Below are 25,451 nucleotides of genomic sequence, written 5' to 3'. Positions count from 1 at the left end.
GTGCAGGGACACACAAACACGGGCACACAGCGCATTCAAAAATGAATATATACCCTGCACTGCTACTGTATTAAATCCCAGGTCCTATAAAAAGAGGAGCAAATACAGGCTAATGGCCGAGCATCTGAAGGCTCATGTCCAGGCAGATGACAGGGAATGAAATCCTTAAAAACAGACCTTCTCTGTCCTGGTCTCTCTGCTGGGACCCCAGCCCACATCCGGGCAGACGGTGCGCAGCAGCTCATTGGAGAGATTTCAGTGGCAGCTGTAAACAGATGTTAGCATATGTACACCACCACATGACCTCCCAGATACGCTAATTACCAGCATCAGCAGCGGTTGCACTGTCACTGTACTGGAACTGCTGAAAATTGGTGGGAAAATTGTGGCTATTTGTTTGATGTGAATTCACAAGGAATGTTTTAAACGTCTGGAAAAGCGGTGTGGGGGACATTTTTGCTTTTTTTGATTGCGTTACAGTTTGTTTACTGGTTTTGTTAGTAGTGGGGTATGGGGGGGGAGGGTAATTCCCAACATTATCGTGCATTTTAAATAACTTTCTCATGTCTTTATTAGGTTGAATGGTACAGAGTCGATTAATGAAATTGCTTGCTGTTTGTTGCTATTATCTTTTAAAGTGGAGTGTGTCCCATTGTGTGCTCTCAGCTTCAGTGGGGATTTCTGCTCTAAGTGCTGGGATGTTGGGTGCATTACTGGGACACAGATTCGTTCGGGTCCCTGGCTTCCTTCCATGGCTCTTTTGGCTTGTTCTGTTGCAGGGAAGTAAGAAATCAAACCTCAGGTTTTCGAAGGAGAGCTGCATGAAACATCTGCTATTTGACTTAATAGAAAATAGATCAGAAACCCTTCAATACTACAGTAAAGTGTTAGTCCATGAAGAATTGTTGTTGGGTTTACCTGTAAACATCATAATCCTTTTATCTGTTTGAACAGTGGTTGTCTAGTGGTCTGTTTCACTTGTGTCAGCTTTTTAAAAATTCATTTCTGGTTGTAGTCTTAATATATTGAAATTTCTTTCCTTTATTTGTTTGCTTGCTCATTTTTTTTTGTATAACTCTCGCCTGGCCTGAATGCGTGTGATGCCAACATGTCGTCCAGCAATCTGCACTCTGACTTGCTGAGCATCTGGCACAGATCTTCCGCATTTTGGTCTGACAACAGGATCGACGTTCTGTCAGTAATCGTAACAACAACCACATTCGGCGTTCATAGTTACTTTTTAATGTGGTAAAAATTTCGCTTGTATGTTTTTTGTCATATTCTTCACGTTTTTGAAACTGTTGTCAAACATAAACAAACCAGCAGATGCCTTGTGTTTTAAATTTTTGATGTTTAAAATGGAAGTTTTTCAGAAGTGTTGAGCCAATGCAAACACCCCCCCTCCAAACACAGGCATTTAGAGATGTGTTTTGTTTTCTCATCTGCCCCATCTCTCCCTGGCTTCGCTCTTCTCCTCGACTGAACTCAGGTTTAGTTACCTTCTTGGTAGACCGTGCATGTTCACAGCCGCTCTTGAGTTCGTCATCGTCCCGCCAGAGAGCAGCGTGACGATTCTGCTGGCTGCCTGCCCCCACCTTCCCACGCCACTGTCACACAAGAGGCAAGTCGCGATGGAGGCTGTCTGCTGAGAGCGAGTCTAATCGATTTCTAACGCGCTGCACTCTCAGAATGGCCTGACAGCAGGAGATACCAGGCTCTGTCAATATCGGGCCGTGTGGCACTCTAGGAATCACCCCGAGCTTCGCTGGGCCTCTGCCAGAGTGGCAGCGGTGCCAACCGATGGCCACACAGGCAAGGCATTGTGGGAAGCAAGACGCATTCCCCTCCCGCGCATGTTTTGCTTGGCAGAGGGGAGCTGGCTCCACATCTGTATGACGTGGAAGGTGTGCACCTGACCCTGTATATATGCATGCATGCATGTTAATGTCTATACAACAGTGTCATGGGCCCCTCCTGTCCGATGGGGCATTTGGCAAAGTGGACAGTGGGAGATCAGGCACTTTGGTGTCCTGGACCCATGACCCTGCCCATTACCCAACCCTGATGCCACTGTGCTAATTAAACACCAGTATGGCCAAAACCAGCATGTCTGCAACCCGATGATGTAGCGCAGAGGTTCAGCTGCACCCTCCAAGCAAGCATCTCTCCACGTACAGAGCATACCAGAGCATGGCTCTCCACACCATGACTCTGCAGACCTGCAGTACTGTTCTGGACGTCCTCTCTCTGCTAGGCTCCAAAATGAAAAGAAAAGAACAAACAAAGAGAGAAAAAGCGAACCGCTGTGGCACAGTTTGTATTGGGGAGACGTTCACACAGTTGGGTTCTCATGTTGGGGTAATTCTGCATTCAGAGATATCTACTGATAAGGTAATTGCCCTAATAGGTTTGCAGGGCAATTAGCAGCTATTCAAGGAGTAATGGCGTGAGGAAGAGTACTGAGGGGCGGTAATTTCTGACCTTAGAACTGCAGCTTGTGCCGGAGGTTTGTAATCAGGGTTTGTAATCACCCCCTGGTCCCGTGCTGTTTGCACTCGCCTGCCGTTTGGATCCAGAGGATAAAATAAACCGAGGCTTTAACAGACAAGTTTTCTCACTCGTGTTAAATCACTAATCACACGTGACATGATTCTTTCATTTAAATACAGTTATGACTGATAAAAACTGAATATACACATGGTTCCTAGTGACTAAGGAGTATATACACACACACACACACACACAACCACTGGTAGCCTGAGGGTTTCCACAGAGTCGGCTCTAGCTATAGGCAGAATAGGCAGCTGCCTGGGGCCTCCGAATTACCCGCGTCGCAGAGGAAGGGAAGTGATCATTAATTTTCTTGGTAGGGGGGCCACTGAGAAGGTAGCGCGGGGTCCCTGAGAAGGTAGAGACCCTAGGATTCCATTTCCAACCCTGCTGCTGTACCTTTGCATGAGCCACTCAGCATGCACTGGACCACTAATACTATAAATATTTAGGTAGTGTTACATAAAGTGTGTATAAGACAGAAATGTAAAACAAACATCTAGTTTTGGCTGAAACAGACTACTTGATATATTGCACACATTGTCAAAGTAAAATTATGACAGATGAGTAGAACCCCCCGCCCCCCCCACTCCCAGCCCTACCTGTGAGACCTGGGGTGTCTTTGTTCAGCTAATTTATTTAGCAAAGAAGCAATTTACTTCCTGATATATGAATCCCAGTAGTATGCAGTGCATATACTAGAAAGGTCTGATCATTATCTTCTGTCAAGTTCAGCAGTGTAAGCTACTTTTTTGACGTGTTGAATGTATCAGTGGTCCTCCTTATTAGGGTGGTCTGACACGCATTACCCATCCATCACGCCAGCCACCCATCCGTCTTCCGTAAGCGTATATCCGATACAGGATTGCTGGCAGGAGACACTCTGAGTGCCAGTCTGTCACAGGGCAAACACCACGCTCCCTCCATCAGGGTACCAAGAGACTGCCTTTAAAGACACAGGAATTGAACCCAAGCCTGGAGGTGTGAGGTCCTCCTGTTTCCCATGGAGCTGTTGTACTTCCTATAAACACGAAATATTCAGTTTTTAAGAATTTCACTTGCTATTATCGTCTTGGTTGTGTTACTCCTTTGGTGTCCAAGGCAAAAACTCACAAGGCATTAAATTTGATAATTAAATGCGTTGTTGCTGTGGAAGGAAGTGAGTGGTCCGGAAAATGCAGATGCAGGAAGTGCAAATGAAGGGTGATCATCATTGCAGTTTGAATTCAACCTGATAAATGAACCATTAAAGAAGCATGGGGCTGGGCTGGCGGGGGGGCAGTCACGGTCAGGGGGGGTACTGGAGAAGAACCTGAAAGGGCCGCTTGATGCTGAGGAAGAAGAGGAAAGGAGAGAAGCCATGAAAACAGCTGGAAAAATAGGTGGGAAGAGAAGGAGAGGAGAGATGCGAGATAAGGAGAACCTGCGATTCGGATCTGCTGGGACATGGAAGACTTACGTTTGATTTGGGCTGTAATTGCGCTCGATTTTTATTCGCGTCCGGGGGAGTATCTGGAAGGACTCACTTAATCTCTGTGGTGTGCAGCTGTGGCGTGTGCGGATTAAAATGCTTTGTTTAAAAATGCCTGCGTTTTTACTGCACACGATGAAAATTGCCGGAGGCAATGGAAAAGGCTTTATAAAAATTATTTAGGGAAGCTCGCCGTAGATCTGATATCTGGTGGTACACTGTGAATTATGCTAATGTGCCAGTCAGTCATTCTTAATCCTCAACTCGATCGTTTGCTGTAGGATCAGAGAAGCCGGCGGTGTCCAATGTTTGCGCTTGTTTGTGTCACTGGGCTCCGTGCTGTTCAGCCTTCCTTATTGTAATCTTATCTGCGATGTGTTTCTCCTGACCCCAAGGAACCTCAGCTGGCCACAGCGTCTAATCCTGAATGCATGCAGAACAAGGGGTTCTTTAACGATAATGTTTCTCAGATCTCAAGGGTCCTGCTGGAGTTTTTATTAATGGCAGTACAAAGCCCAGTGGTGTGTCCAGCCATGTGCACTGTGCATCCTATACGTAGGCTTCAGGTTGCCTGCAAACCTGTAGTGTATAAACAGATGGAAGATGGATGGATGGATGGATGGAGGTACCAAAAAGGCTGCACTACACTACTGTTTTCCCTACTTCAATCATTCAGGCTTGTGGGTTCAGGACCAGCCAACAAGCATAGGTCACGGTCATAGGCAGTACTAGTTCAGAGTAATCTGGCCGAGACACAGACAAAAATCTCTTTCTGCCCTTATTGCAGGCGGCTGATCCACACCGTGGAGCGCCGGGTCACTGCATTCAGGGCCCAGAGAATGTGGGTCATTTAAAATCAGGCCAAAGCAGCCTACATATTTACATATTCCAGGGGCTCAATGTTTTCGTCCCTCCTCTGGCTCTGATTCTTACAGAAACGCTGTTATGGAAATGATAGCGGACACATGCCATTTGTTATCCATAAATAAGTTTTTTTTTCTCGTTTGCCCCCATGAATGATGTTTTCCTGCGCAATTGCAGTGTTATTTTTAATGTGTTTCGGTTGGATCCCTTCTCTGGGTTTTCAGTTGGACTTCACATTTACAGCAGGCATCACTGTCCAATCCACGCAAAGGTCAAGAGCTGGAGAGTGTACAGACGCTGCGGCTTCAGAGGAATGGCGCTAACCGCCATGCAGAGAGGGCGCCGTACGTGCGAGTCATTAAGAGCCGCTGTGCTACACATGAGGCGAAAGCTCACACAGCCAAAGTGCTGCACGATAATACTTTTTTTTTTTTTTTACAAAGGATTAAGTGAATTAATAGGTATGGTAATCTCAGGAAAAGCCCTAAATACTCAGATGGATGGGATGTACATCAAGCACACATACAGAGGTGTTGAGGTTACCCAACTGGGTACAAGTGCAGTATATCGGGAATGAAATGCCGACTGTAGTGTTTTAAGAGAATAGGACGTCCTGATATTATCACAGAAAAGGTCATGTTTCATGTTAAAGTTAAAGATTCATGTTACTGCTGTTTCCTAAAGTAATCCCACGTATAAAGTGGATACCGCGCATTAATCCCTGCCTTTCCCCGACGCTCTGCGCCCCCGGCATTTCCATCCGCGCCGTTGTCCTTGCGGAGTGCCGGCACCGTGCACCTTCTTGGAGGGGGGGGGGGTTATTTGATGGGCAGACAGCCTCGTTTTCTCACCGATCTCATCAATCCAGTTGTCAGAGGATTGTCAGGGCCGAGGCTGAGATTAATTCCGTGCCCTCCCCCGAAACCCCCACACCGCCTTTCTTCCTGCCGTCCGCCCGCATCAGCGTGATGGCGGCACGGCCAAATGCGACGTGGCGGCTCCTTCTGGCTAAATCTCCCGGCACGTCACTCTGGGACACGCAGACCTCCCAGGCTTCTAATCGCTTTTCTATTTAATACTGGCAATGGGGAATAAAATTACATTTTTGTTCGCTAAATGGGGATATTGATTTTAGAATAGGCAATAACTCCTTGTTATGTTTCCTCGTTTAAGTTGTGAGTGGGATATATCATCCACTACCTGCCCCGTTCCAGCTAAAACACACATACAAGCTTCTTGGCTCATTTCGGAATAGCCTTGAGCCCCCTCCTCCATTAGAGCTTACAGTGAAGTTAGCTAGAGGAGGGTGAGAGTTGTGCCTGCCACCCCCCCCCCCCCCCCCCCGACGTGGGCTGGGGGAGCCTGTCTCTCTGCCTCTTATCACTGCCTGAAGCATCAGAGAATTTAGGCCTCTTTTGTTTCTCCCCGATCTGTCTTTCTCTTTCTCTCTGTCCTTCTCTCCCCCTCCCTCATTCCCTTCAGCCATTCGCTCACACACCCATCACAATCCCCCCATGCTCTCATTTTCCCTGTCACCCCCTCTCTCATGCCCCGCCCCTTTCCTTGCCCATTACTGTCTCTGTTGACCATGAGCCAGAACGCACTATAATTATAAATGCATCAGTCCTTATTTGCCTGGTAATGCTCTGCTCCCTGCTATCAGCCCCTGCGTTACCCACCTGCCCGCTGACGCTATCAGAGTTAAATGCGCCTGTACAGTCACCTTTGGTGGGTAGGCGTGGTGCTGCTCGGCTGCCCCCGCTGTCTGCGTGACACAGGGCCACACTAATGAATGATGCGCGTGACGTCCGCCCTGCTAATCCCACCACCCGTCAGCCTGATGGTGATTTATGCGCTGTTGCGGCGCGGGGGAGGGGGCGCTGACAGAGGTGCAGGTGCTGCATGCTCGATCGCCCTGTACCGTGTTTCCTGGGGAGCCTGGGAGCGGGGCTCACACAGCGCATGTCGCTTCTCTTTAGCGAGGATGAAGAACCCCCAGCCGTCCACCGCCTGCCTCAGCCTCTCCCTCATGGTCATGTGATCTGTCCAGTGAGACGGATCACGCCCTTTAGGTGGCTGGAGCTCCAGGCCTGTGAATGTAATGATCGTCCCATGTTTACAATCCCCACAGGAGACGGCTTCAATGGCAACGTGACACGGTTCATTTTTCACCATTTCTTGTTTACCAAGACTTGACTAACTTAATTCACGGCATCAGCCAGGAAGACACATAGTTAAAAAAGCCTCTAGAGTCCAACGTGACATTCCTTGAGGAGTTTCTCCTGGATGCCTCTGAGCTGGAGAGTAATGGCTTCCTCTGCCATCGATCTGCTTTCCCCAGGTGCAGAGGCAGCGGTTCAGTGCAGAAGATTCCTCTTAGGGCACCTCGACTGCCACGTCCAGTGATGGTAGGGCTGTCGAAGCTTGAATGAGAGCTACGGAAAGGAATGGAGGGAGAAATGCCTGTGATTGTGCAGGCGGTGGTCTCTGGGGGCTTTTCCCTCCATCCACAAGAATGATGTGCCACTACGTCAGAGAAGAGGGGGGCGGGGACTGCTGGAGGAGCAGGTGGGCAGATGGGTGAAATTGTACCTGAAAGCACTGCGACAGCCATGTGGCTAGAATTTGAATTTATAATTAGAATTAGATAATGCCCCCAACAAGAAAACTTTGCTCATAGCTGGGCAGAATAGAGCAGGTCGTCCCCCCCATGTCCTCATGCCCAGTCGGCTTTGCACTGGAGGTCACCTCCCCCCACCCTGCTCTCTGATCAGCAACACATTCAGGCCTGTTTATTTGACGACAGCCACATATAAAATTCAAACATCCTCTGCTCCCCATTATTAACCTCAGTCTGTTACATCGTAAAGTAGTGCCCCGACCGCCGCACCTGACCTCTCTGTGCTCCCACCGCCCCCCCATCTCCCTTCCTCTCCCTCCCCCCCCCACTCTCTCTTGCATAAATCTGGCATATTTTATTAGGATGGTAATTGGAAAGTGGCTGGCAGAGCGCTGTGAGGAGGTCACGGCCGCGCAGATTTGTTCGGCCTTGTACGTGACAGTGGAGCCGGTGTGTTTCTCCGCGTGCGGCATGAGAGACACACGCCGGGTCAGGAGAGCTGGCCAGAGAGGCCTACCTCCCTCCGTAAACCTGCCTGCCAGCGAGGCCCACCTCCCTCCGTAACCCACCTGCTAGTGAGGCCCACCTCCCTCCGTAACCCGCCTGCTAGTGAGGCCTACCTCCCTCCGTAACCCGCCTGCTAGTGAGGCCTACCTCCCTCCGTAACCCGCCTGCTAGTGAGGCCTACCTCCCTCCGTAACCCGCCTGCTAGTGAGGCCTACCTCCCTCCGTAACCCGCCTGCTAGTGAGGCCTACCTCCCTCCGTAACCCGCCTGCTAGTGAGGCCTACCTCCCTCCGTAACCCGCCTGCTAGTGAGGCCTACCTCCCTCCGTAACCCGCCTGCTAGCTGCCGGTGTCAAACGCAAACCTGTAGTTTTTCTGTAGGCACTTTGTTCTCCCTCACCCTCTCCTTCCCTCCCTCCCACTCTCTGTTTCTTTCATTCATTCTCATCTTTCCCCCTCTCTTTCCATTTCTCATTTGCACTATCACACGCTCCGCGCTGTGTGATAAGTTGGCCAGTCGTCTCTCCGCACCTCTCCTGCTGATGTACCTCAGCTTTCTGCAGCTGACCTTCGTATTTCAGCCGATCGGCTGTTTCACTCGGGTATCGATAAGCCTTCCGAGGGTGTTCCGGCAGCCCAGAGCGGAAGCGTGCCTATGGGAATGCAGTGGAAGGGCTCCTTATTAAATCCTCCATCACTCGGGTGTCCTAAACTCGGTGAAGGTCAGGCTGCTTTTTGCTTTGCTAATTTAAAACCTTGCTCTGCATTACCGCTGCCTGGGCTAGACGCTGTATGAAAGACACTTCCCCAAAAGTTCAGAGCTCCCGTATCAAAAGGAGATGGAGCCAGTCTGGTCTTGGGGGGAGGGACCCTCTGCCCCCATCCACCTTTGCTCTATGGATGATGGTAAAAAGTAGGGTGGGGGGCACAGAGCTAAAGCTGCTGTAGCTGGATGCCTCCCATGGCAGCTGTTTGCTGTTCCCTCTGACAGATTGCAGGGGGCGCTCTGTGCGTGAGCCACCCCACCCTTGGACCTTTTCAAACTGGCCTGGGGGGTTTCCATACACCCCACCCCCCCACCGGACGAAGCTGACCTCCTGTGCCAAAAGGGAGTCCTGGCAGAGGAGGATACAGAGAGCAGGTAACTCAGACTGACATTTTTTAGTTTTAAGAAATCAAACAGGAGAAACCTTGAATAGTTGATCAAAGGAGCAGCATGGCAATCACTATGCGGGGGGTGGGGGGGGGGGGGGGGGGGCTCAGGGGAGGAATCTGCATTAGATGTCGATGTGAGAAGATACACATTTCTTTTCTTTTTTTTTGGGGGGGGGGGGTTTGGTTTAACAGCACCTCTCATTTATAAACTCCCCGAGCGTGTCCTGAAATATCAATGATTTAGCATCTGTTACACCCTCCAAAGCGGAGTGTCGCAGTGTGGTGATCCATCCTGGGGTGGGAGCTCTGCCTCATCAGCAGATATGGAGAGAGGTAGTGGGGAGGGGAGGGGGCAGAGAAATGATCCCGTCAGTGTGCCACATGGCGGGAGGGGCAGGGGGGGTAGGGCTTGAATGAAGTAGCTCAGTAGCCTGATTTATAAGGGCTTGCTGATGTGGGCACCGCTGCCAGGCTCCCCACGTCTCCCCATGGCCTTGGAATGGGGGGGCGGGGGGGGGGGGGGTCAGGCTTAGGTCTGTTTTCGGTTCCGGAACGACAGGAGCATCACAGGCAGCCCTCATAACCCCCTCCCCCCACAGCTACCCCCTCCATAAGTCTGCCCCCCATTACAAGAGCTGTGGTCTAATCCAGGGTGCAGCATCAAAGGCCGGCGTCCCGTGACGAGCGCTCCCATAATGCCATTGATTGGCTTATTCCTCTGTGTCACTAATTGGCCGTTTCTCGCCAGGCTCCGCTGTGAGGCAGTCAGCGGTCAGTCTCACGCTCTCTGCGGGCACTGCTGATGTCGGGGGGGGTGGGGGATAGCTGGGGGTGAGCCTTCCACCAAGCACGTGGGTATCTGGGCTTTGAGAGTCGTTTACCATCCTCCGTCACCAGCTCCTCAGGGCTTTGGGAGTCGTTTACCATCCTCCGTCACCAGCTCCTCAGGGCTTTGGGAGTCGTTTACCATCCTCCGTCACCAGCTCCTCAGGGGTTTGGGAGTCGTTTACCATCCTCCGTCACCAGCTCCTCAGGGCTTTGGGAGTCGTTTACCATCCTCCGTCACCAGCTCCTCAGGGCTTTGGGAGTCGTTTACCATCCTCCGTCACCAGCTCCTCAGGGCTTTGGGAGTCGTTTACCATCCTCCGTCACCAGCTCCTCAGGGGTTTGGGAGTCGTTTACCATCCTCCGTCACCAGCTCCTCAGGGCTTTGGGAGTTGCTTACCATCCTCCGTCACCAGCTCCTCAGGGCTTTGGGAGTCGTTTACCATCCTCCGTCACCAGCTTCTCAGGGCTTTGGGAGTCGTTTACCATCCTCCGTCACCAGCTCCTCAGGGGTTTGGGTGTCAGCTGGGTGGCACATGCCTTTGGTGAAGCCAGTGCCCAGGCCACCTTCTCTGACTGAGGCACAAGGAAGGAGATTCCCCCCCACTCTCAGGTCTGGCATCCTGCTAATTATACTCCCCATCTTAGCTCTAGATTTTCGCAGTAACATACTTGGAGATCCCTATATTTTAAGTGCCTGTGTGTGTGGATTAGGTTTATATTACATTGTGGGGACCATTTTTCATGTCTAAGAATGCAATCAAAAAAGTAAAAATGCTAAAAGTCTCGTATTTTATTTGGTTACTTATGGTTAAGGTTAGGGCTGGTAGGGTAGGGGTCAAGGGTCAAAATCATCATGTTGTGATTACAGTTTTCCCCATAGAAATGAATGGAGAGTCCCCACAAACCTGTGTGTCTGTGTGTGTGTGTGCGTGTGTGTGTGTGTGCGTGTGTGTGCATGTGTCTGTGTGTGTGTGATTGGCTAATTTGGAACCGCTGGTATAGATTACATATAAAGCCTCAGATCTGCTGGGAGAAACAAATTATAGCAATTAGAATTAGCCAGAGGAGGTCCAGCGATGCATTATTAATTGCCACAGTCATTAAAAGGCTGCTAGCTATCTGAAACGGGATACAATATCAATACCCCAGCGCCAGCGAGAGGACAGCAGCTCTCTCAGAGCTGCCATTGGCGGCCCGCAATGGGTACAGCACCGGTAATTAGCCGGGGGTCTCTCTGGGCTAGCGGCCCGGGCTGCCTGGCTTCAGTGGTGGCATTCGCTCGCACTGGCTCACGCGCGTGTGTCGAATACACGTCCGCCAGAACTCACACCATCTCCACTTTCCTGCTCCCAGCTCCATGCAAATCTCAGACCGTGGCCCTAATAAACAAACGTGGTCTAACCATAGATCAGGCTTCGTCAAGGCCCATCACCAAGAACCGGGAGAGGAGATGCGGCGTGTTGCCCTCTTCCCCTGCAAGGTCTGAAGGCTCGTGGGGGGGGGGATTTGGAAGGGAAAGGAAGCGGCCAGAGGGCCTGCAACCTGGCCTTAAAGCCAAGAAAGGAGAGGAAATGGGAGAGGATCTAGTGACAGAGAGGGAGAACAGAGACTGTGCACCTAGGGGAGCCCTTACTGCACACAGGCGTTTCACAGTGAAAAGCAGGACGGGCTGGACACACCCGCCACAGTCCATGGTGGACATCAGAACAGGCGAAGAGCTGCTTTTTCTTTTATCCTGCACCATACATGGGATTTGAAAGCATTTAATTTAGATCATTTAGATGTACTTTCAACCACTGACAAAAGCTGCAGGCTTGTATAACTCTAAATTCGCCTGTAATTAATTCTTCCATGTTAAGAAGTAAAGACAGTCAAAGACACATTGTCTGTGCAGCTCCCACAAGCCCCTGCACCTTTCTTTGGTTACTTTGTTCCTTTTATGATGCTCACATAAGAACCGATTTAGTCTCTGCTTGGTCATGCTGGCCTGCCTGTATTGCAGCTCTGCTTTCTGTGGTCGGACATCAGCCACCCCCCCGCCACTATCCGATGAATGCCGTTATGACCTGTTCCCCAGAGGGAGCAGCTCTACCAGTAAACAAACAAACAGGGTGAAGCTATACTCCCCTCCCCCCACAACCGGCGCCCCCCCCCCACTGACCTCGCCTCTCCATTAATCTCAATGTGCTCTATCAGCATGTTGACAAGTCTACATGTTCAATACCCGACTTCTAGGGGGCCTGTGGGGGGGGCTCCCTGCCCTTGAGGAAAATGACCGGCATTGTTGCAGAATGCCCCCCCCTCCCCCCACAACCATTACCACCCCCTTATCCCCCCAGAAACACAGCGGGCAAAACAAATGATTAAACATGATGAATAACAGTGTAATGCAAGAAGCCAAGTACTGAAAAGTGTTCACTTAGACTCCCAACTCCCAGATTTATTGCCCAGTACCATAAATAATGGATTCATCAATCTTTGAAGGACCAAAAAAAGGCAGGTCTGTCAAAGCAGCCAAACAGGGCCTCGGTGACAGTGACAGAGCATAACCAAGTCTCTGCCATCCCCTTCAGCTGCAGGAGGGCGCAGTGACAGCCTCTTGGAGATCTGCTGCTGTTAATAACCTCTGTCTTCCAGCAGAGCAGGAGGCAGGCCTCTCCTACTGGGCTCTGGATGTCTGCTGATGTCATCATAGTGTCCTGCGAAACATCGGGAGGGTCTGGTACCTGTGGATCTGGAGCGATGCTCCCACCTCCCGGGCTTCAACATCACGCGTGCTCGCGATGACAGCTAAGAGCTGTTTCCTGTGCTTCTTAGTCATTTCTGATGGCTTAGAGGAAAAAAAGACATGGAAATTAAGTGCTTCATAATAATGTGTTTTACAATGATCTTTATCTGGAATAAGAAATAATAATGTCCGTGATAACCATTTCCTGAGACAGATGGTGTCAATAATGCTCGTTCCCTTAATTTAATTTGATAAGAAAGTGAAGATGCATAGTAATCCTTTCGTTTTGTCTCAGAGGCCCCATTCTGCATTGTTCTTTTGTAAAAAGTCACATTTCCATTAAGAGAACAAAAGTGGACACTTCGTTAACAGGCTTGTTTGAATAATGAAGGTTTGGGTTTACAAACATGACCGGAAGTATCTGCTTATCAGTAACTGGGGAATTAATGCCCCACAGTGAGGGCATGTTAATCGGACATGTTTCTTAGATCTGGTGAATAATATCCACTTATTGCTAACATTTGTGCATTGGGCTGGCTGGGGTGCTGGGCTCGGGGTGGGGGCTTTCTGTACCTCATGCTGTATTTCCTCCATGGGGGAGCCTGTGCTTTGGAAGCCCTGATAAAGTTTGAGCACATGTAACAGAGTCCATAGCATTCAGATTAGTTTTTGCTTGTTCCTCTGAACTAACAACAAACCCCATAGTTTGGGTGACAGCAATAGAGCAACAGTTCAAGGGGGATTGGCCCCCAAGTGCAATGACACGTCCCCGGTCACGTTTATGTTAGATGTCAAGGCTTCACCGTAAGGTCATTGTTAAGGGGGCGGAGTCACTGAGGTCACCTGACTGAGAAGCAGGCTCATTCACCTCATCTGTGACTTATTACCCATCCTGTAAGGCTGGGTTCTGCTCTCTGTCTGCCCAGAACACAGGCCCAGACCCCACTGTCCCAGCTGGCACCCTGCAGGTTTGTCCAATCACTCTTATCCTAAGATAAAGTCCCCCTTCCCTCCAAAAATCCCTGCGTCACATGGCTTGGTCTACTGTCCCGCTCGGGGCAAGTCTCACAATAATTTATCAAATTTCCTGTTATGGGGAGATAAAAGCCCAATTTCTCCCTCCCTTTTTAAACTCTTCATTTTATTTATGCACTTGGTGTACATTATTAATTCTTGTTTTCACAGTGTAACATGTTTTTTTTTTCCGGTTATTTGGAATTACTTCTAAAGGGGTAGAGAATGACTCGGGAACAGAATGGTGGAGGTGAGGCACTTTGGTGCGGGTGGGGCTGGTGTGGACGGCTCAGCAGCCCTATCAGAGGTTCCCTTAGGGAGGTTTATTAGAGGAGCCCCCCCCAAACCCCCCACCCCCGGGGTAGAAGACGGCATGGTATTGATGGGGAGCTGCTGGCGGATGTGAGAGACCCGCGTCTGATCTTGTTCGACATCAGGGGCACGGCAGAAGTACCACTCAATTGGGCTCAAGCTCAAGCTGGACCGTGTGGAAAATTGGGAGTGAATTGTGGAAGGGTGCTGCATCATAAAGTAGGATCTCCTCAAAATGGGAGGCGAGATGGAGCGAGCAGGTAGATAGAGGGCATTTCTGCGCGAGATGTCACTGAACAAAAATGGTCCCTAGGAGCTGTAGCTCAGGTAAAACAGACATAATTCAGGGTGGATCACATAGCCCTGGGCTTGTGAGAAGTGAGAGGATTTTAAATAATAACCTCAGTCCCAGCACAGAGCTCTGAGATTACATAAACAGCACACCCATCGATGACCGGAATGTTCCATCCCTGATCTGAGTAAGTGCTGATTACTCAGCTGTGCTCCATGGAGAATGAGGCCAACGTGAAGCCCCCAGATCAGCGGCACCTAGGCAAGCAGAACCCTGAGCAGATCATCCCACGAGGTCACGCAAGGGCCCTGGATTCTACCTCGATCCAAAGTGGACCATTACACGCTGATGAAAAAGTCGTAGCACGTAAGGCGTAGCAGTTAAGGATCTGTTTTCTAGGAGAAGGACTGCAGAATACAAGTATACGGCAGAGGCTACAGTTGCATCCTTTGGGCAATGGTGCCAACCCCGAATTCTCTTGGTGTGCGTGCAGTCACGTAACCCATATGTCCCTTTGGGGGGCCGAGTAGCCGTGGAGAGCAGACGGGTCGGGTCTTTGTGAGCATCCCAGCTGGGGCCCCAACACATACCTCATACGCAATGTCAGGGCAGAGCCTGGAAGACGAGGGCCAATAAACCCATTATTAGCGGCGTATCTCACTTTAATGATGTCATTGGAGCCATTAGAGGGTAATTGTGCGGCATTCGCCCCAGTCGGCCATAAAGCCCGGAGCCCCTCACAGCTGCTAAAATCGCTGCCCTTTCATTCCACTGTGTCTTTTTTTTTCCTACCGAGTCATGGGGGCCAAGTTGAAACATCTTGTGAGCAGTGGGGGGTCTTGTAGCTTTTTCAGTGGGCTGAGGGTCCCTCATTGGCCCCGGCGGCGGGGGGGGGTAAAGCGGCCTGACCACCGGGTCGTTCTCCCCCCCGGCACTCCAGCTTCCCTTGTGTTTTGAGACCCGCAGCGGTGCCCAAGGCCACACAGTCATGGTTGCCAGTGGATACCAGCAGTAAGAAAAAAAATAATAAAGAAAGGAGCGGATGATTCCTGAGCAGAGTGGGCTGAGGGAGGCCCCGGCATTGGCAGGCTGTGGCCAGGGGGACGCCGTGCTCCTCCCAGCTCATGTCCTGTGACTCCCGGCACTGACACATTTCCTCCTCTGTTGTTTTGTTGTTGTTGTTGTCCCCCATGGTTTCGGCTTGTTTCGCCTGCGCCCATTCGTCTCATTCAGCCAGTACAAAGCAAAGGCAGATGTCCTTTTAGTGCCGCCCCTTTCGCTTCGCCCGGCCACGTTTTGTCTCCGTTTCGCCTCCTTGTGTGAGAGGGAAGGAGAGAAAGGGGAAGAGAGGATGGGTTACACCACCTTTCTCATGGTGTAAAACAGAATCAAGAAGCTAATTGTATCCCCTGGTGATCAGCCCATCTGCTGTCCCTGTGGGGGTGTGTTTGTCCCCGCTTGGCTGTTTACCCTGCCCCCTCCTCAGACCTACAGCATTGCCCCTGCTAGCTTGGGAGGAGGAGCCCACATTGAGACACAGCAGTGCTAATGGGTAGTGGCAGGTCACAGGGGGGACATACCAGCCACCATCCCCGTACCGTTTAATGACGGCTGGGAGATCACTGAACGGGGAGCGGACGTTACTTTAACAGGGAAGCTGGGTGCTCCATATACCACCGGCATCTGCCGTAGCTGATGATATGCAAAGAATCCCCCTTAAAGTGTAAATGGAACTGAACTCATACTAGATGTGACCAGGGTGTCCTCAGACCTGCGTATAAAATCGAGTGTGTGTGTGTATATACTCCTTAGTGACAGAGCTGCCTGTGTGTGTGTGTATATACTCCTTAGTCACAAAGCTGCCTGTGTGTGTGTATATATACTCCTTAGTCACAAAGCTGCCTGTGTGTGTGTGTATATACTCCTTAGTCACAGAGCTGCCTGTGTGTGTGTGTATATACTCCTTAGTCACAGAGCTGCCTGTGTGTGTGTGTATATACTCCTTAGTCACAGAGCTGCCTGTGTGTGTGTGTATATACTCCTTAGTCACAGAGCTGCCTGTGTGTGTGTGTATATACTCCTTAGTCACAGAGCTGCCTGTGTGTGTGTGTATATACTCCTTAGTCACAGAGCTGCCTGTGTGTGTGTGTATATACTCCTTAGTCACAGAGCTGCCTGTGTGTGTGTATATATACTCCTTAGTCACAAAGCTGCCTGTGTGTGTGTGTATATACTCCTTAGTCACAGAGCTGCCTGTGTGTGTGTATATACTCCTTAGTCACAGAGCTGCCTGTGTGTGTGTGTATATACTCCTTAGTCACAGAGCTGCCTGTGTGTATGTGCATATACTCCTTAGTCACAGAGCTGCCTGTGTGTGTGTGTATATACTCCTTAGTCACAGAGCTGCCTGTGTATGTGTGTATATACTCCTTAGTCACAGAGCTGCCTGTGTGTGTGTATATACTCCTTAGTCACAGAGCTGCCTGTGTGTGTGTATATACTCCTTAGTCACAGAGCTGCCTGTGTGTGTGTGTATATACTCCTTAGTCACAGAGCTGCCTGTGTGTGTGTGTATATACTCCTTAGTCACAGAGCTGCCTGTGTGTGTCTGTGTATATACTCCTTAGTCACAAAACTGCCTGTGTGTGTGTGTATATACTCCTTAGTCACAGAGCTGCCTGTGTGTGTGTGTATATACTCCTTAGTCACAGAGCTGCCTGTGTGTGTGTGTGTATATACTCCTTAGTCACAGAGCTGCCTGTGTGTGTGTGTATATACTCCTTAGTCACAGAGCTGCCTGTGTGTGTGTATATACTCCTTAGTCACAGAGCTGCCCGTGTGTATGTGCATATACTCCTTAGTCACAAAGCTGCCTGTGTGTGTGTATATACTCCTTAGTCACAGAGCTGCCTATGTGTGTGTGTATATACTCCTTAGTCACAGAGCTGCCTGTGTGTATGTGTATATACTCCTTAGTCACAGAGCTGCCTGTGTGTGTGTATATACTCCTTAGTCACAAACCTGCCTGTGTGTGTGTATATACTCCTTAGTCACAGAGCTGCCTGTGTGTGTGTGTATATACTCCTTAGTCACAAAGCTGTCTGTGTGTGTGTCTGTGTATATACTCCTTAGTCACAGAGCTGCCTGTGTGTGTGTATATACTCCTTAGTCACAGAGCTGCCTGTGTGTATGTGCATATACTCCTTAGTCACAAAACTGCCTGTGTGTGTGTGTATATACTCCTTAGTCACAGAGCTGCCTGTGTGTGTGTATATACTCCTTAGTCACAGAGCTGCCTGTGTGTGTGTGTATATACTCCTTAGTCACAGAGCTGCCTGTGTGTGTGTGTATATACTCCTTAGTCACAGAGCTGCCTGTGTATGTGTATATACTCCTTAGTCACAGAGCTGCCTGTGTGTGTGTGTATATACTCCTTAGTCACAGAGCTGCCTGTGTGTGTGTGTATATACTCCTTAGTCACAGAGCTGCCTGTGTGTGTGTGTATATACTCCTTAGTCACAGAGCTGCCTGTGTGTGTGTGTATATACTCCTTAGTCACAGAGCTGCCTGTGTGTGTGTGCATATACTCCTTAGTCACAAAGCTGCCCGTGTGTGTGTATACTCCTTAGTCACAAAACTGTCTGTGTGTGTGTGTATATACTCCTTAGTCACAAAGCCGCCTGTGTGTGTGTCTGTGTATATACTCCTTAGTCACAGAGCTGCCTGTGTGTGTGTGCATATACTCCTTAGTCACAAAGCTGCCCGTGTGTGTGTATACTCCTTAGTCACAAAACTGCCTGTGTGTGTGTGTATATACTCCTTAGTCACAAAGCCGCCTGTGTGTGTCTGTGTATATACTCCTTAGTCACAAAACTGCCTGTGTGTGTGTGTATATACTCCTTAGTCACAGAGCTGCCTGTGTGTGTGTGTGTGTGTGTGTGTGTATATACTCCTTAGTCACAGAGCTGCCTGTGTGTGTGTGTATATACTCCTTAGTCACAGAGCTGCCTGTGTGTGTGTGTGTGTATATACTCCTTAGTCACAGAGCTGCCTGTGTGTGTGTGTGTGTGTATATACTCCTTAGTCACAGAGCTGCCTGTGTGTGTGTCTGTGTATATACTCCTTAGTCACAGAGCTGCCTGTGTGTGTGTGTATATACTCCTTAGTCACAGAGCTGCCTGTGTGTGTGTGTGTATATACTCCTTAGTCACAAAGCTGCCTGTGTGTGTGTGTATATACTCCTTAGTCACAAAGCTGCCTGTGTGTGTGTGTATATACTCCTTAGTCACAGAGCTGCCTGTGTGTGTGTGTATATACTCCTTAGTCACAGAGCTGCCTGTGTGTGTGTGTATACTCCTTAGTCACACAGCTGCCTGTGTGTGTGTGTATATACTCCTTAGTCACAGAGCTGCCTGTGTGTGTGTGTATATACTCCTTAGTCACAAAGCTGCCTGTGTGTGTATATATACTCCTTAGTCACAAAGCTGCCTGTGTGTGTGTGTATATACTCCTTAGTGACAGAGCTGCATGTGTGTGTGTGTATATACTCCTTAGTCACAAAGCTGCCTGTGTGTGTGTATATATACTCCTTAGTCACAAAGCTGCCTGTGTGTGTGTGTATATACTCCTTAGTCACAGAGCTGCCTGTGTGTGTGTGTATATACTCCTTAGTCACAGAGCTGCCTGTGTGTGTGTGTATATACTCCTTAGTCACAGAGCTGCCTGTGTGTGTGTGTATATACTCCTTAGTCACAAAGCTGCCTGTGTGTGTGTATATATACTCCTTAGTCACAAAGCTGCCTGTGTGTGTGTGTATATACTCCTTAGTGACAGAGCTGCCTGTGTGTGTGTGTATATACTCCTTAGTCACAAAGCTGCCTGTGTGTGTGTATATATACTCCTTAGTCACAAAGCTGCCTGTGTGTGTGTGTATATACTCCTTAGTCACAGAGCTGCCTGTGTGTGTGTGTATATACTCCTTAGTCACAGAGCTGCCTGTGTGTGTGTGTATATACTCCTTAGTCACAGAGCTGCCTGTGTGTGTGTATATACTCCTTAGTCACAGAGCTGCCTGTGTGTGTGTATATATATACTCCATAGTCACAAAGCTACGTGTACATGTGTGTGTGTGCATGTGTGTGTGTGATCATGTATATATTAAATTATTGAGACCAACCTGTTATTTTGACATCATACAGATATTTTTTCAGTCCCCACTAGGGGTAACTCAATTTTCTAAAAATCTGTGACTGTAATCATAAAGCTAAAAATGCCAAAAGTATTTTGTTTGGCTTCTTATCATTACGGTTGGGGCTGGGTAGGACTTAAGGTCGTCATGTTGGGATTATGGCTTTTCCCATAGAAAGATGAGATACAAATACAAACGTGTGTGTGTGTGTGTGTTTCTCTGCTCTAATAACAAGCAGTTTATCCGCCACGTTACACCATGGCACCATTCCTGGAACTCTGCTTCCCGAAGCTGAGCAGAGCTTGGTGGGGTGGCGGTGTGCAAAGCAGAGATGAAGACGCGGGAACATGCAGAGCACCTGTTGGTGTCAGTGGCCTCATTACTGCTCTGTCTCACGCTGCACGGGAACTGGACCGGATCTGTAAATGAGAGCAATGAGCGAATACGGTGTAGTCCTGCAGCACTTCCTCTGCCCCCTCCCCACCCCCCAGCACCTCCATCCACAAAGCTGGGCTCCCCAGGAGACATTACCTACTGCCAGCAAAGCGGCCGATTCAGCTCAGGCACCTGCCCATTAGCGCTGGACTCACAGGGCATGGTGTGAGCCCTGGTGCACTGAGGCTTAACAAAGCCAACATTCGGAATGATTAAAGCCCAGCTGTGGGTGCCATGGCGACATAAAGGCACATTTTCCGTTCGGTTTATTCTTTTTACCATTTTTTTTTTACGGATCCCCTGTGGGTCATTTTTAGTGTTTTGATAACATATTTCCAGCAGTACACCAACAGTCTGGCTTGTGCAAACTTGTGTTGTTGTCTTTATTTATCTTGGATTCTTGGAAAAGAAATCGCAACACTTAAAAAGGCATCTTTGAAAAGAAAACTCCCTTTAAAATGAGCCAGACCGTCTTCTGTCTTTCTGAAGGCACATACGCCTGTAGTCATTCGTGATTCAGGTGAAGTTTTTAAGGGACATTAAACGTGCAGACAGTCATTGATGAGGAAGATAAGTGGGTAGGTATTGGTTTTGTGGCATCTGTGCTGCTGGCTATCGTGCGTCCGTCTGTCTGTAAATTCAGAAAAATGCTGTAAAACTAAAACTTGTGCTTTCATTAAAGCCCTGAAGGGGACCCACAGCACATGTTGCTGCATGCAAAAGCCACTGCAGCAGCTCTTCTGCACGCTGGGTCACCCACCCACTATGCTGTCACACACCTCAGTTCTCCACGTCAGCAAAATTGAAAATCTGTAGAAAACTCCTCCGGGAGCCCAAAGGATTGGGCAGCATTTTGCGTGAACGTGGTCAAAAAGGGGTGGAATTTCCTTTGCGGTTCTGTCTCCTCCCGAGTAGCTGTGCGGCACGACGCCTAAGCGGGGGCCTTCACTCCATTTCCTGCGCTCCGGAGGTCCTGCTATGGCTGGAAATCAAACTCTGAGAGGGACCTTTTCAGAGACAGCCGGGCTTTGTGACTGGATTTCCAAACGCGATAAATTAGGTTTCATCGAGCTCCGATAGAGATGCGAACCTAAGCTACACGGCAAACCTGCATGTGATCGCAGCGCATGCTTCATTAGCTAATGCTGGGAAGGGATTTTTAACTAAATCTGGTCTTTCCCAATTCCTGAGAGACCCAGCCGGCCTCCTGCCCCTCCCCACCCCCATCTCGCTAAGATGGCTTACAGCTCACATGTCTTCCTCCTTCCCATCTCTGTGTAGCTGTTAATCTAAATCAGCTTTTCTCAGCTCAGTCCTGGGGGACCCCCCCCAGCCAGTCCACGTTTTTACTCCCTCCCAGCCTCCAACATACCTGTACCAAGTGTTCAGTGTGCTTGATTGGTTCAGGTGCGCTGGGAGCTGGGAGTGAGCAAAACCATGAGGCTGATGAATGTGCCTGGGAGCCCCCAGCAGAGGCCCCTAACCAGGCATCCATAGCCATCTTGACGTTCTAGCATGTTCTCCGACGGGTATAATGTGAGCAGCTGGCCTCAGTGCCCTCCTCTCATGTCTTGCAGCGCAGTCTGGGGTTTTAAATATCCGTGTTTCCCGTCTCCCTAGCCCTCTCCCTGCTTCCTCTCTCCAGCCGTCCTTCTCTCAAGGCAGGCTCTTCCCATCTCCATTTCGATGCTCCCAGGGGCTGGATGTGACCCCAGGCTCCTTCCTGTTCCCTCTTTCCTGCCAGCCACGCCGCCGCACGCTCCTTTAATTACCAGATCGCTTACGGAGCAGAATCCGCAGGTGCTGCATCCTCGTCCTGTCAGTGTGACATTGACTTAATCACATTATGTCGAATTACCTCCATCCACCCCCCCCCCCCCCCCCCAAACCCTCTCCGCCACTGTCATTGACGTTATGCACCTGGGCCGGTGGTAGTTCCGCTCCAAAGTGCAGCAGTGAGGAAGAGGAGGAGTGTTAACCCCTGGCATCTCCACGCTTTCCCCGTAAGATGACATGCAATGGTCCTCCGGTCAGCTAGCGGGATCATATGCATTCTGGACAGTCACTTTGGGCCCAGCCACCCTATCAACCCCAAAGAATCAGACAGTGTGATTTAGCTGCTGTGAAGTCACTCCGGCACAAGGCATCATGGTCATCACTGCCTCCCATTTTTTAAATTAAGCCCAAAAACAGCTAAGGACAGTGAAATTGTGCATTTATTAGTCTGCGGCATCACGCCTGTTTAATGTGCAGAGTTGTTGGGAGTCCTGCTGTGGACGTGTGCATGATGGTATATGACATATGGCTGGTATATAATGTATTGCGCTGCTGCACTATGTGTGTAATTTGGGACTTTCATTAAAAGCTGTCAGTGTGTAGGTGTACGTGAGGTGAAGCAGGGCCAAAACGGGTGACCTCATTAAAATGCTGCCACCATCTCTCATTCCACGAAACCCTCGCTTTGCCCTAGGGTGAGCGTGAACCTTGCCCGTCGGCATTCTGCGACATGGGCCGCACGAACCCTGTGATAGGTACCGCGAAGCCTGCGGGCTGAAAGCACCGCAGAGGCATGCTGCGTCAGGTTCCTGACAGAGTGTGAGCCCGTTAAGCTCGGGACCTGCGTCGGCACAGTAATGGCCAAGGATGCATCCCATGATCCCACACTGGAAAGTACAGTGCAGCTGCCCACTGCGTGTGATGTCATAATATGATGGCAAGACACCTGAAGTGATCGCAGAAAGTCTTAGGATGCTCGCTTAATTCAGTAAAAATACTGCTAATTTATGGGTTTTACAACAAAAAACATACGTTTACAAGATATACATATATACAGTACTGTGCAAAAGTCTTTGGCAGGCAAAGAAAATGTTTAGATTATCCTCGTGTTGGTGTAAAACTATGATATTATGCCTGTCAAAGTGCGTCAGCTTAGCCATTTCAGAACCTCTGCTAAAATCATCCTAGTATTTGCAGCGACCGTCCAGTGCAGCAATGTATTTTTTGACTTGGCCACCAGCACAGTAACTTTTTAGAACACAGAAGAAATTATTACTAGTTTTTATTGTGTTACTCTTAATTTGCACATGTTCTAATGTTAAATTGTGTTTTTTGTTCTAAGCCAAAGTACACTTGCTACCCAGATAAACAGCTTTAAACATTTCTTTGGACTGCCTAAGACTTTTGCACAGTACTGTGTGTATGTGTGTGTATGTATATATATATATATATATATATATATCACATTAGAAACAAATTAGTTTTAAGTAAAAAATTCAAGTAGTAATACATTGAAACTCAAATTATAGTTCTAAAAGAGCTGTTCTGAGTCTCATTGGCTGCTTTTTAATTAGTAACACCTTTGTAGTAACATAAAACACAAAACATTTGTGTTTAGTATCCCTGTGGGAGCCAATCACTACAATTGCAATTAATAGCAAAATGGCAAGAACAGAACTGAATGACTCAGTCAAAAAATTATGAAAAAAACTTAATAAAAAGAAAATGTCTGTGTGGAAAATATTTGCAGATATGTTAAGCATTTTTACAGAATTAAGTAAATGTCTTTCTGTGAGCACTGTACAATATTTATGAGCGTGATGTTGATTATGATACACGTAGAAAGAATCATACCATATGCTGGTGCTCTAGTGACATGTAGCATTGTAATATTTATATAATATAGTATATAATTATATAATATAATATATAATATAGTATTATACTTATACTGTATGCACTTTTGGGTTCAGTACTGCACCCAGCTGCGTGTGTGCAGAATGTGCATGTTCTCTGGGTACAAAGGTGTCCTTCTGCAGTTTAAAGACACGCAGTTCTGTGAATTGTGTGTGTGTCCCTCGGATTAACGTCCCAAAGTGAGGGCACCCTGTCTCACTCTCTGCGCTGCCCAAGATGGGCTCCAGGCCCACCATGACCCTGAACTGGATAAGCAGCATGAATAATGGATGGAATTAAAATTTTAGAATTTTAAAATTCTATCTGGGTAACTTAAATATATTACTTTCTCCATATTTTGAAAATAAAAATGATTAATTTATGTCAACCTCGACTCCTGGTGCTCCAGGGGTGGATGAGAAAATGAAAGCATTAACAAGCTGTCCTTAGCACAGTGTCGGCTGCGATTGACGGATGATCAGACCGAAAATCCGTAGAGGACGCTTTACTTGTCTCCGCGTTCCTCAAACCAGCCGCTGACAATATACACCCTATAGGCAGGAATGCGTCCTTGAAAACACCTCTCCAGGTAGCAATTAAATACTGGCTCATGGCCTACCACTAATGAGTCAAGACTATATTGCAGTGTTGTGCATCATCCCTGCATTTTAATTATCTGATTATTCTAAGGCTGTGTCAGCAGTGTCCCTGCTACACCAATGTCCCGCTACTTCCTTGGCATATCTTGCTTAATCTGCAGGCTTGTCCAGTAGCCGTTCCGCGTCTTTGAAGGGGAAATCCCAGCGCAGGCTCTCGCATGCCGCCCCCCATTGGTGAATGTGTCCTGCCTCCCTCGCCTGCCATGCCCTCACAGCCTCTGAGGCAGGCCGTCGTGAAGCCATCTCAGTTTCTGCAGCCTTTGTCATGCATGGCCCCATTCAGAAAGACGAATCTAATTCCCGTTCATCTAGCAGTGCTTGAGTTCAAAGAGTCCTCAGTCCTCTATCACAACTGAGGCAGCTCATTTAACCCAGCAGCTCTGGGTTTTTAACCATTTGTCTGTTTTGCTTTTTTTAACAAATCATGCTCACAAATTTTGAACCTTCAGACAGCATCATTTATAGCTTGTAAGTGCATCTTATTAATGTAAAAATCTGGATTATTAACAGAGCAAGCTGAAGAGCTTTAATCTTACTGAAAAAAAATTCTTCCAGTTTGACAGAAGTGCATTATTTATTGAATGCACTTCAAATATAATCAACACAGCAAAGCTGCAATGTCTCTAGGATTACTAAGGTGTGCTTTAACTATGATGTTGGGTTTAGGGTTGCTGACAAAAATCCGTTAAGGTAATTGATGTTTCAATGGTGTAAAGTGTTGGTGTCAAAGGGATGGGAGATGATTGGCAGTCATTGTGATTTTGGTAACTGCGGTGGGACGCATCCATCCGTTGCTATAAATGAAAATACCAGTGGAGCGTAACAGCATTGGTGGTGTTATGTATCTTATCTCACTTGTTATGAGTGCATTATGTGCATCATGCTATTGACTTTGCGGTTGCTTTCATCTGAAGAGACAAATACTGCTTACAGTTGACATCTATACCTGAGCGTAGGTATAGCTGGGTGGTCTCCGGTCATGTTCAACTCAACAGGAGCTGCTCCACTGCCTGGATTTGAATCCGTAGCCCTTTCTGTCCTTAGAGGTGACTGTACCAGCCGCACGCAAACGTGCACGTTCCTGCTGACGCTCATCGTTCGGCTTCTGCTGCCGGCTTCGGGCAGCGTCACTGCCGCTCCGTGTGAGCGAGGCCTGGT

The 25,451-nt window shown here is 48.7% G+C and overlaps 1 protein-coding gene across 4 annotated transcripts in view; it reads left to right on the top strand.

The window, feature by feature from the left end:
• The window catches only part of sulf2b (sulfatase 2b), a 76,498-nt gene that overhangs the window by 17,809 nt on the left and 33,238 nt on the right, over window positions 1-25,451 (top strand). The window contains exons 1-2 of one of the 4 annotated variants that reach the window (XM_023838109.2): window positions 7,243-7,293; window positions 9,002-9,151. The exons of 2 other annotated variants lie outside the window; for them this stretch is intronic. The gene's annotated coding sequence lies outside the window, so the exon portion shown is untranslated. Of the gene's footprint in view, window positions 1-7,242; window positions 7,294-9,001; window positions 9,152-25,451 lie in introns of those variants that run through there. One more of the 4 variants, XM_072712931.1, reaches the window with a different exon arrangement.

This window comes from Paramormyrops kingsleyae, chromosome 6 (genome assembly GCF_048594095.1).
Source record: "Paramormyrops kingsleyae isolate MSU_618 chromosome 6, PKINGS_0.4, whole genome shotgun sequence".
In the NCBI taxonomy this organism is placed as follows: domain Eukaryota; kingdom Metazoa; phylum Chordata; class Actinopteri; order Osteoglossiformes; family Mormyridae; genus Paramormyrops; species Paramormyrops kingsleyae.
This window is presented reverse-complemented; position numbering and strand designations above follow the sequence as displayed.